Below are 10061 nucleotides of genomic sequence, written 5' to 3'. Positions count from 1 at the left end.
CATCTTGATTTTGTTTTTGACCCAATGATCATTCAGGAGATTATTTAATTTCCATGTATTTGCATGGTTTTGAAGGTTCCTTTTGGAGTTGATTTCCAGTTTTATTCCACTGTGGTCTGAGAGAGTGTTTGACGTAATTTCAATTTTCTCAAATTTTGTGAGGCTCATTTTGTGGCCTATTACCTGCTCTATCTTGGAGAAAGTTCCATGCACTGTTGAAAAGAATGTGCTTTCTTTGATTGTTGTATGAAATGTTCTGTATCTATCTGTTAAGTCCACTTGTTCCAAGGTGTAGTTAAAATCCATTGTTTCTTTGTTGACTTTCTGTCTTGATGACCTGTATAGTTCAGTCAGTGGAGTATTGAAGTGCTCCCCATTATTGTGTTGCTGTCTATCTCATTTCTTACATCTATTAGTAACTGTTTTATAAATTTGGGAGCTCCAGTGTTAGGTGCATATATGTTCAGGATTGTGATATTTTTCTGTTGGACAAGGCCTTTTACCATTATATAATGTCCTTCTTTGTTTCTTTCAACTGCTGTTGGTTTAAAGTTTGTTTTGTCTAATATAAGAATTGCTACTTTTGCTCACTTTTGGTGTCCATTTGCATGAAATGCCTTTTTCCACCCCTTTACTTTAAGTGGAGGTGGCAGACAGGTGGAAATGGACTCTCTGAGGGTTCTTAGCTTTGGTCGTTTAATGTTGTATTTTTGTGCTGGTCAGCCTCCTGCCAAGAGGTGGTGCTTTACGGAAATAATCAGCTGTGGTAGTATGAAGATAAACTGGTTGTGGGCAGGGCCCTAGAACTCCCAAAAGTATCTGCCCTTTGTCTTCAGCTATGTTGGTGGGTAGGGAAGGCCCATCAGGTGCAGGCAGGGTTAGGTGTGTCTAAGCTCAGACTCTCCTTGGGTGGATCTTGCCGTGGCTACTGTGGGGGATGGGGATGAGGTTCCCAGGACAATTCATTTGTGTACCTAGAAGGATAATGGCTGCCTCTACTGAGTCACACAGGTTGTCAAGGAAGTGGGGAAAAATCAGCAGTCACAAGCCTCTCCCAGCTCCCATGCAATCCAAAGGGCCAGTCTCCCTCCCACCATGTCCCCGCTAAAAGCACTGAGTCTGTTTCCATGCAGTGGTCAAGCAGGACTTGAGAACTCGCCCCAGGCTACCCCCTCCCAACTGCAAAAGAAAGGGGCTTTGGTTCTTCCCCTGCCTGTGGAGTCTGCACACCAGATTCACACCCTCCCTGGAGTTCTTGCCAGGAGGCTTCTCACCTGGTTCAAATTGTTATTAAATTCAACTGGAGACTTCCTTCTCCCTGTGACATTTTCCTCACACCGCTGGCTGCTCCACTTAGATCCCTGTGGTGCCAGGCAAGAACGGCCTGCTTGGGGACCCAGCAAGCTTCCAGGACCTTTCCCACTGCTTCCTCTACCCCTATATTTTGCTCGGCTCTCTAAATCAACTCAGATCCAGATAAATTCGGAAACTTCTCCCGCAAACTAGACTTTCAGTTTCCCCAGTGGGGCTGTTTGTTTGGGAGGGGAGGATCTCTTCTGCAGTTTGCGCACTCACAGTATTTGGCATGTCTCTTGGGTCCTGCAGGAGCAGTCTGCTTCCTTCATAGCGTCTGTGGGTCCTCTCGGGATTCCTGGTTTGCTGTTGCAGTCATCCTGGAGCTTTTTAGCTCTGCTAAAAATTCATGATCCAAGCCTTTACAGGCTACTCTGTCTGTTCGAGTCAGAGCTACAATCTAGTCCTGCCTCCCGTCCACCATGATGATCCAGGGATGTAAATTTAATGTGCTAATGGAACATGTGATGCATGAAGAAGCATGTTATTAAAGCACACAGGTGCTAAAATTTCCCCACCTCTACCTGCCTAAACATCACTCCTTTTCTGCCATAACCCCTTTAAAACTTCCTTTTCAATTCCCTCTGAGGGGCCACCAGAGAATTCTCTCTCTCTCTCTTTCTTGCTGCCTCCCTTATGCTGGGGCATAAACTCCAATAAAGCCTTGTCTAGGAAAACTCTTTGGGCCTTGTGGCATCAGCACATAGACTAAAATTCTTTAACCTCCACCCTGCGTTGATTACCTTCCCTTCTACCTGTTGCTTGATCTAGACCAGGGCTTTTCACACTTTAGTGAGCATATAAATCACTTGGAGGGCCTTGTGAAAATGCAGATTTTGAATTATGAAGTCTTGAGTAAGTTCTGAGATTCTGCATTTCTAATAAGGTCCCAGGTGATGCTGCTGATTGATGGACCAAACACAAGTAACAAAAGAGCTAGAATTTAATTTTAAGTCCCTGGTTTTAACACTGGTATAGTCACAATGATGATGACGATGATGATAGTAGTGAACAAATATATTACATAAAAATGTGTCAAAATTTGTTATTTCCTGCACTAATGTGAAAACTGGGATGCTATGTTTTGATGAAATCTCTGTGAGACCAACAGGGTACTTAAGAATTCAAACATCTCACACTTTTTAAGCCATTTCAGAAAGCAGAAAATACGAGACTAAATAGGAGAGAAAAAGAGGAAGGAAGGAAGGGGGGAGAGAAGAAGAGAAGAAGAGAAGAAGGGAGGAAGGAACGATGGAAGGAAGGAAGGAAGGAAGGAAGGAAGGAAGGAAGGAAGGAAGGAAGGAAGGAAGGAAGGAAGGAAGGAAACGGAAGGGAATGGAAGGGAAGGGAAGGAAGGAGGTATTCACCCATTCTTACACTGCTATAAAGAACTGCCGGAGACAGGGTAATTTATAAAGAAAAGAGGTTTGACTCACAGTTCTACACAGCTGGAAATGCCTCAGGAAACTTACAATCATGGTGAAAGGCAAAGGGGAAGCAAGGCACCTTTTTCACATGGCAGCAGGAAGGAGAATGAATGCAGAAGGAACTACCAAACACATGAGACCATCATATCTGTTCTCATGATGGTGAGAACTCACCATCATGAGAACCGCATGGGGGAAACCACTCCCATTCTTCAATTACCCCGACCTGGTCTCTCCCTTGATACATGGGGTTTATGAGGATTATAGGGATTACAATTCAAGATGAGATTTTGGGTGGGGACACAGCCAAACCATATCAGAAGCAAAAAAAGGACAAATAAATTGGAGCCTGCAGAGCCATTTTCTCAGAAGATACTGCTGACGTTGGGACAATGCTTCCAGCGTATGTACAATCTGTTCTTTCATTCAGCAAATATTTGTTGAGCATATTCTATGCAAAGGGCATGAAGTTCTAAAGATACTAAAATAAGCATGACAGATAGGATCTTTGCCTTCCCAAAGTATATAGAAGAGCAATTCACACCATCCATCTTGTGTATGATGAAACTACTTCAAATATTTTTTTAATACTTGAGTTCTCCCAGAGGTTTTCATTTCTATCATCCCTTTCTTCTACAAAAGTGTTGTTCTATAGATCCTTACAAGAGTCTAGCAAATATTGAATAGTATATCTGCACTCTTGCATTATTATTACATCTTGAGCAAATATCAGGAAAACAGGCTATGAGCCCTTCAACTTGATAAGGCAGGGTTAGAATAGCAAATTTAAAAACAGGAAATGGGCCAATATTATATACATAAGAGAATTAACCACAACAAAAGTAAAGGCTGTTTTTAGCACGTTTTAAAACTCCCATAACAACCCCTTGGCAATTACATTTATTAAAACCACTTTTCAAGTAATACGAAATGATGCTGAGACAAGATAAATAGTTTTCCCAAGATAATGAAATTAACAAAAGCCAAGGCTGAGGTCAGTCAAAGCCAAGTAGGGGCTAATTCAATGACAAAGCTCTCAAAGACTGTGATAACACTGGCCTTTCAGAACCTGGCATATGGTGAGAGAAAAAGCAGAACATGACTAAAGTCACCTATAAGTTAATTAAAAGAAGATGCCAAGTACAAGTATGGTTGAGAATAATAAATCAGAGACTAAAAGCTAATCCCAAATTGTAGATAACAGAAGCTGGGGAGGGAGGTAAACAGCAGGCCAAAGATCAAGACAAATTTTCATGGGTAACATTTTCTGATAGAGTTTATTGAGAAGATCTGCAGTGTTAACCCTGAGCATCCATTTCAAACCATCTCCAAGACTGAGCACTCCCACCCCAGCTTCTGCTACACCATCCACTTCTTTCCCACTGAGCACTCCCATCCCAGCATCTGCTACACCCACAACTTCTTTACCACTGATGATGCTTCACCTCACGGTATCGCCACTAAGCTTAGTCACCAAGTAATGAACAGGACTGAGGTAGCCACCACCTTTCCCATAACAGTGTCTTCAAATATTAAATACCATGAGGCACAGAGAGTTTCCTGTTGTGGTGAAAAATGAGGAGTTCCCTGACAAATCTCACAACTGCCATATAGATCTCTATTAATCATAATCTATAGGAATAATTTTCTTGGGAACATTTCTTACACTTACACTTATGTCATAGTATTTGTAGGCTTGAGGATTCTTCCATGTGCTTTGGATAATGTACTTCACCATAAACCTAGAAGGGAAATACAACCTTGAACCATCTAGGCCACTTGCTGGGCTAGCAATTTTAATGTACAGATGCCTCCCTGGTGTCTTTTTTAATGGAGCAAATGCTATAAATAACTGGGATCTCAGGCCTTAAATTTTATGTGGAAAGGGTGACCATAGTAAAACTTACTGAGAATTTCCAGAAAATTTATAAAGCATCAGCTTGAGCTATCGGTCTGTAAGGATGCATCTCATAGAAAAATTATGTTAACCCAGAAAATATTCTTTATATTACCTTGTTCATATTAGATGCTGCATATCCAGAAATAGGACACAAGAACAGTGACAGACAACAAGGTTATCTGCTTAGAAATTTAACCACTCCCATCTCTTCTGACTCTGGATCTCTCGCCCATCTTTGCCTTCATACTGGATAAACAAGTTAAGAAATTTGGACTCAATTTTGTAGACATCACTGAGTAAAGCAGAGTATTTTAAGGTAAAGGATAAGATAACTAAGCTGATTTTAGATAATAGTATAAGTTTAGGACTGAAAAACCTTATTGAAAGGAAGAAGGAAATGCAGACAAGATTGGGAGCTATTTCAAAGACGTAACATTTATGTTTACTTTTTACTCTAGATCTTCCCATTACCCTATCCTCAGCCCAGTCCTTCTTTACCTAATTTTGTGAAAACTCTTTTTCTCAGTTTCAACCTGTTTCTAGCTAGTCTCAGAGAAGGCTGTCAAAGTTCTCCCAGATACTAAGATGCAGGTCTTTTTTCTCTTTCTACTTTTGTCTGTCTTTGGGAAAAAGAGCAACCATATCTTTTGTTGTTTGTTTGGTTGGTTGGTTTTAGACACAGGATCTCACTCTGTCACACAGGCTGAAGTGCAGTGGCACAATCATAGCCCACTGTAACCTCGAACTCCTGGGCTCAAGCAATCCTCCCACTTCAACCTCCTAAGTAGCTAGAACTATAGGCACATGCCACCACACCCAGTTAATTTTTTTATGTTTTGTAGAGATGGGGTCTCACTATGTTGCCCAGGCTTTTCTGGAACTCCTGGCCTCAAGCAATCCTTTCATGTCAGACTCCCAAACTGTGGGATTACAGGTGTGAGCCACTGCTCCCAGCCCAACCGTATGGTTATAAGCTATTCCAGTTACTACTTCTACATAACAAACTACTCCAAATTTGTTAAATCTCATGACTCTAAATCAGGAATGTCAGCAAATCTTGGTTAAACTGTTCTGCTTCGTGTAGTGTTGATTGGGGGTACTTGGTGGTACCCAGGAGGCAGATATGCTGGCCTAGAGAATCCAAGCTGGCTTTACACATATATCTGGTACACTGGCAGGGGTGGCTGGAAGGCTGGACTCAGCTAGAACTATTCACAGGAGTTACTAATATTACCTTTCCAACATGAAAGCCTCAGTGTAGTCAGACTTCTACCATGGTTATTGCTTTCCCCAGAGCAAGTGTTCCAAGAGAACTGAGCAGAAGCTTCCTTGGCCATTGGACCTTTACTGATGTCGGTGTTAGTGTCACAGAGTGTAACTATATTCTATTGGTTACAAGTTGAGTCATACACCAGCCTAGATTGAAGGGAAGATAATGTATTTTTAAAAAATATTTTTTTAATTAGCCGGGTGTGGTGGCACATGCCTGTAATCCCAGCTACTTGGGAGCTGAGGCAGGGAATCTGTTGAACCTGGGAGGTGGAGGTTGCAGTGAGCTGAGATCGTGCCATTGCACTCCAGCCTGGGAAACAGAGTGAGAATCTGTCTCATATATATATATATTTATTATATATATATATATATTTATTAAATATATATATTTAAATTTGTGGGTATATAGTAGGTGTATGTATTTATGGAGCATATGAGACATTTTGATACAGGCATGGAATGTGAAACAAGCACATCATGGAGAATGGGGTATCCATCCCCTTAAGCATTTATCCTTTGAGTTTTGAGTTACAAACAATCCAATTACACTCTTTATTTAAAAATGTACAGTCAAGTTATTATTAACTATAGTCACCCTGTGTTGTGGCTATGAAATATTTGGTCTTATTCATTTTTTCTATATTTTTGTACCCATTAACCATCCTCATCTCCCTTCCAACACCCCACTACCCTTCCCAGCCTCTGGTCACCATCCTTCTACTCTGTGTGTCCATGAGTTCAATTGATTTGATTTTTAGATCCCAGTCATAAGTTAGAACATGTGACATTTGTCCTTCTGTGCCTGGCTTATTTCACTCAACATGATGATCTCTTTCCGTGCACATTGTTGCAAACAACTGGATCTCACTCCATTTAGGGCTGAACAGTACTCCATCGTGTGTATGTGCCACGTTTTCTTTATCTACTCATCTGTTGATGAACACTTAAATTGCTTCCAAATCTTAGCTATTGTAAACAGTGCTGCAACAAACATAGGAGTGCGGATTTCTCTTTGATATACTGATTTCCTTTCTTTTGGGTATATATCCAGCAGTGGGAGTGCTGAATCATAAGGTAGCTCAGTTTCTGGTTTTCTAAGGTACCTCCAAACTGTTCTCCATAGTGACTGTACTAACTTACATCCCCATCAACAGTGCACAAGGGTTCCCTTTCCTCCACCTCCTCACCAGCATTTGTTATTGCCTGTCTTTGGATATAAGCCATTTTAACAGGGGTGAGGGGAAGGGAATTTACACACCACCTCTGACTGGAGACTGGCAAAATCACTCTGGAGAAGAGCTTGAGGAATGGTAGATTATGTTGGATTCATCTTTAGAAAATACTTTCTGCCACAAGAATAAAGTTGAAGTTGAGCAGACTGGAGTTCAAATCCTCTTTTCTCTTCTAATTGTGCAACTCTTGGAACATTACATAACCTCCCAGGATTTATTGCCTGTCCTATGACATAAAATTTAATAATTGCTACCTCTTATGATCAGATAATATTAAATGAGAAGATTTACAGAAAGCAGCCTAACTCTAGTAAATGATCAACATGTATAAGTATTTCTATCCTCTCTAGAATGAGTAATACTGCAAATGAGGGTCCTATAGGACAGTCTCCATTGCTTTCTAGCAGCTGGTTCATAACTCTTCCCATCAATTTTTTGATTCCACCTTGTTTTTCTCACATCTTTTTCAGTACACCATCACTGAGAATACTTACAGAGAGCTTATTCACTATAGATCAGCCCTCACAGACACACCAATTTCCTCAGAAAATTGTCAGTAATCATGGGGAAAGTAACATTTAAGAGCATACGTACAGAATGAGAAATAATGTTTTTCCCATGACAGAGAGCAAAACTTCAGACCAACCTCTGTTTAATTCATAAATTCTAAATCTGTTGGTGTATACAAAAGTATATATGATGTTTGTTTTCCAGAATGTGGTAAAAAAAAAAAATTCACTTTTAATACTGAATGCAATTACCAAATTATAGTATAGATTTTTGAGGAAAATTTCAAATCTAGGGCTTAAAAAGCATTGGCCTAAGTAAAATTGTTAGGGTAGGTTTACAAATCTTTTATAAGGATAGAACTATGCTCATTTATTTACGTTGTATACTGGCATAGTGCTTCTTTTCTTCCTGCTTCCCTTTCTTCTTTCTCTCCTTCACTTTTCTTGCTTGTAACAACGTGCCCTATTGCCAGTGATGTATTTATATTCACTCGTTCTCTGGAACACATACAATTGTGGTGAAATACAAAATCCAGGCCAGCTCAACATGGAGTGACTCTAGACTGGTTTTTCTTTTACTTCAATAGATTAAACAAGGCACAGTGGTGGAAGTAGGTTTCCTGTGGCTTGTCTCTCTAAATGTGTTGCAACATAGTGGGAAACCTGAGTGAAATGATGCAGATCAATATAGCTGTCTTAGGGGAATGTTGTGATGCTTTCTTGTTGTTACCATGAAACAAGCTTAAATCCATTGATAATTATTTTTGCTGGAGGCATGAAGCTGCACTCAGTTACTTTGAAGAAACCAGAGAAAACTGACAAGGACAGTGGCCTTAGACATCTGATAGCCTTTTCTTACAAAACAGTGTGGGGTCTAAACAGCAATCAGATCAAAATATGCCTTCACCACCAGGGGGCCCCACCCCAGAAATAATCTATAGAATCAAGAACATCACATAGCAGGATCTTCTGGGGCATGTGTCATGTAAACATATACCATCTCTCCCATCTTTGTGTTTTTTTCCTAAGACAAAGATTACCTGACTCCTTTCAACGGGTTGCTTGTGTATCTTCCCATCAACGGAAGTGCTGGTAGTCCTGTTTGAGCAGACACGCTGTGGCCTCAGACAGACCAAGAATAATTGGAAGCTAATTTACCATGGAAATCTTAATGATATTTGAAACCACAGATAAGTGCTTTAGGGAAATAACAGGAGAAATATTCAGAGCAGGCAAGCAGGCACATCCATAGTGACCATCATTCTTTTTCCTTCATGAGTGCAATTAGCACCCAGTAACTCACTTGTTTTAGTCCATTCAATCTGCTGTAAGAAAATACTGTAGATGGGTATTTTGGTAGATTTGGTGGTTTATAAACAATAGAAATTTATTTCTTACAGTTCCAGAGGCTGGAAAGTCCAAGAATAAGGGACTAATAGATTTGGTGTCCGGTGAGGGCTCCCCTTCTCACCTAACTACGCATGGCAGAAGGAGCAAGGAGTCTCTTTCAGGCCTCTTTTATAAGGGTACTAATCCTGCTCATGACCTAATCATCTCCCAAATGCCACACCTCCCAATGTCATTATCTTGGGGATTAAAAGTCCAACATATGAATGTTGGGGATGGGGAATAAAAATTCAGACCATAGCCTCATCCTATCAGAAAACATTTCTGTGCCTGTATTAGTCCGTTTTCACACCACTGATAAAGACATACCCAAGTCTGGGCAATTTACAAAAGAAAGAGGTTTAATGGAGTTACAGTTCCACATGGCTGGGGAGGCCTCACAACCATGGTGGAAGGCAAGGAGGAGCAGTCACATCTTACATGGATGGCAGCAGGCAAAGAGAGAGAACTCGTGCAGGGGAACTCCTCTTTATAAAACCATCATATCTCATGAGATTTATTCACTACCACGAGAACAGCACAAGAAACACTTGCCCCCATAATTCAGTTACCTCCCACTAAGTCCCTCCCACAACATGCAGGAATTCAAGATAAGATTTGGATGGGGGCACAGCCAAACCATATCAGTGCCCAAATTTCTTCCAGAATGATTGCTGTTATTTTCTTTCTTAACATCTTTATTAAGGTATTTTTGACAAATAAAAATTGCATATATTTAAGTGTACAACTTGATGCTTTGATATATGTATATATTGTGGAATGATTACCACATTAAAGCTAATTAACATATCCAATATCTCACAAAATTAACATTTTCTGTGTGTGTCTCTGTGTGTGTGTGTAAAACACTTAATATCTACCTTCTTAGCAAATTTCAAGTGTCAAATTGTTCATCTTGCAAAACTGGAACTTCATACCCTTTGACCAACATCATCTCTTTTTCCCTTCCTTCTAGGCCTTA

This window comes from Chlorocebus sabaeus, chromosome 15 (assembly GCF_047675955.1).
Source record: "Chlorocebus sabaeus isolate Y175 chromosome 15, mChlSab1.0.hap1, whole genome shotgun sequence".
Lineage (NCBI taxonomy): Eukaryota > Metazoa > Chordata > Mammalia > Primates > Cercopithecidae > Chlorocebus > Chlorocebus sabaeus.
The sequence above is the reverse complement of the archived record's forward strand: the minus strand, read 5'-3'. Positions refer to the sequence as shown.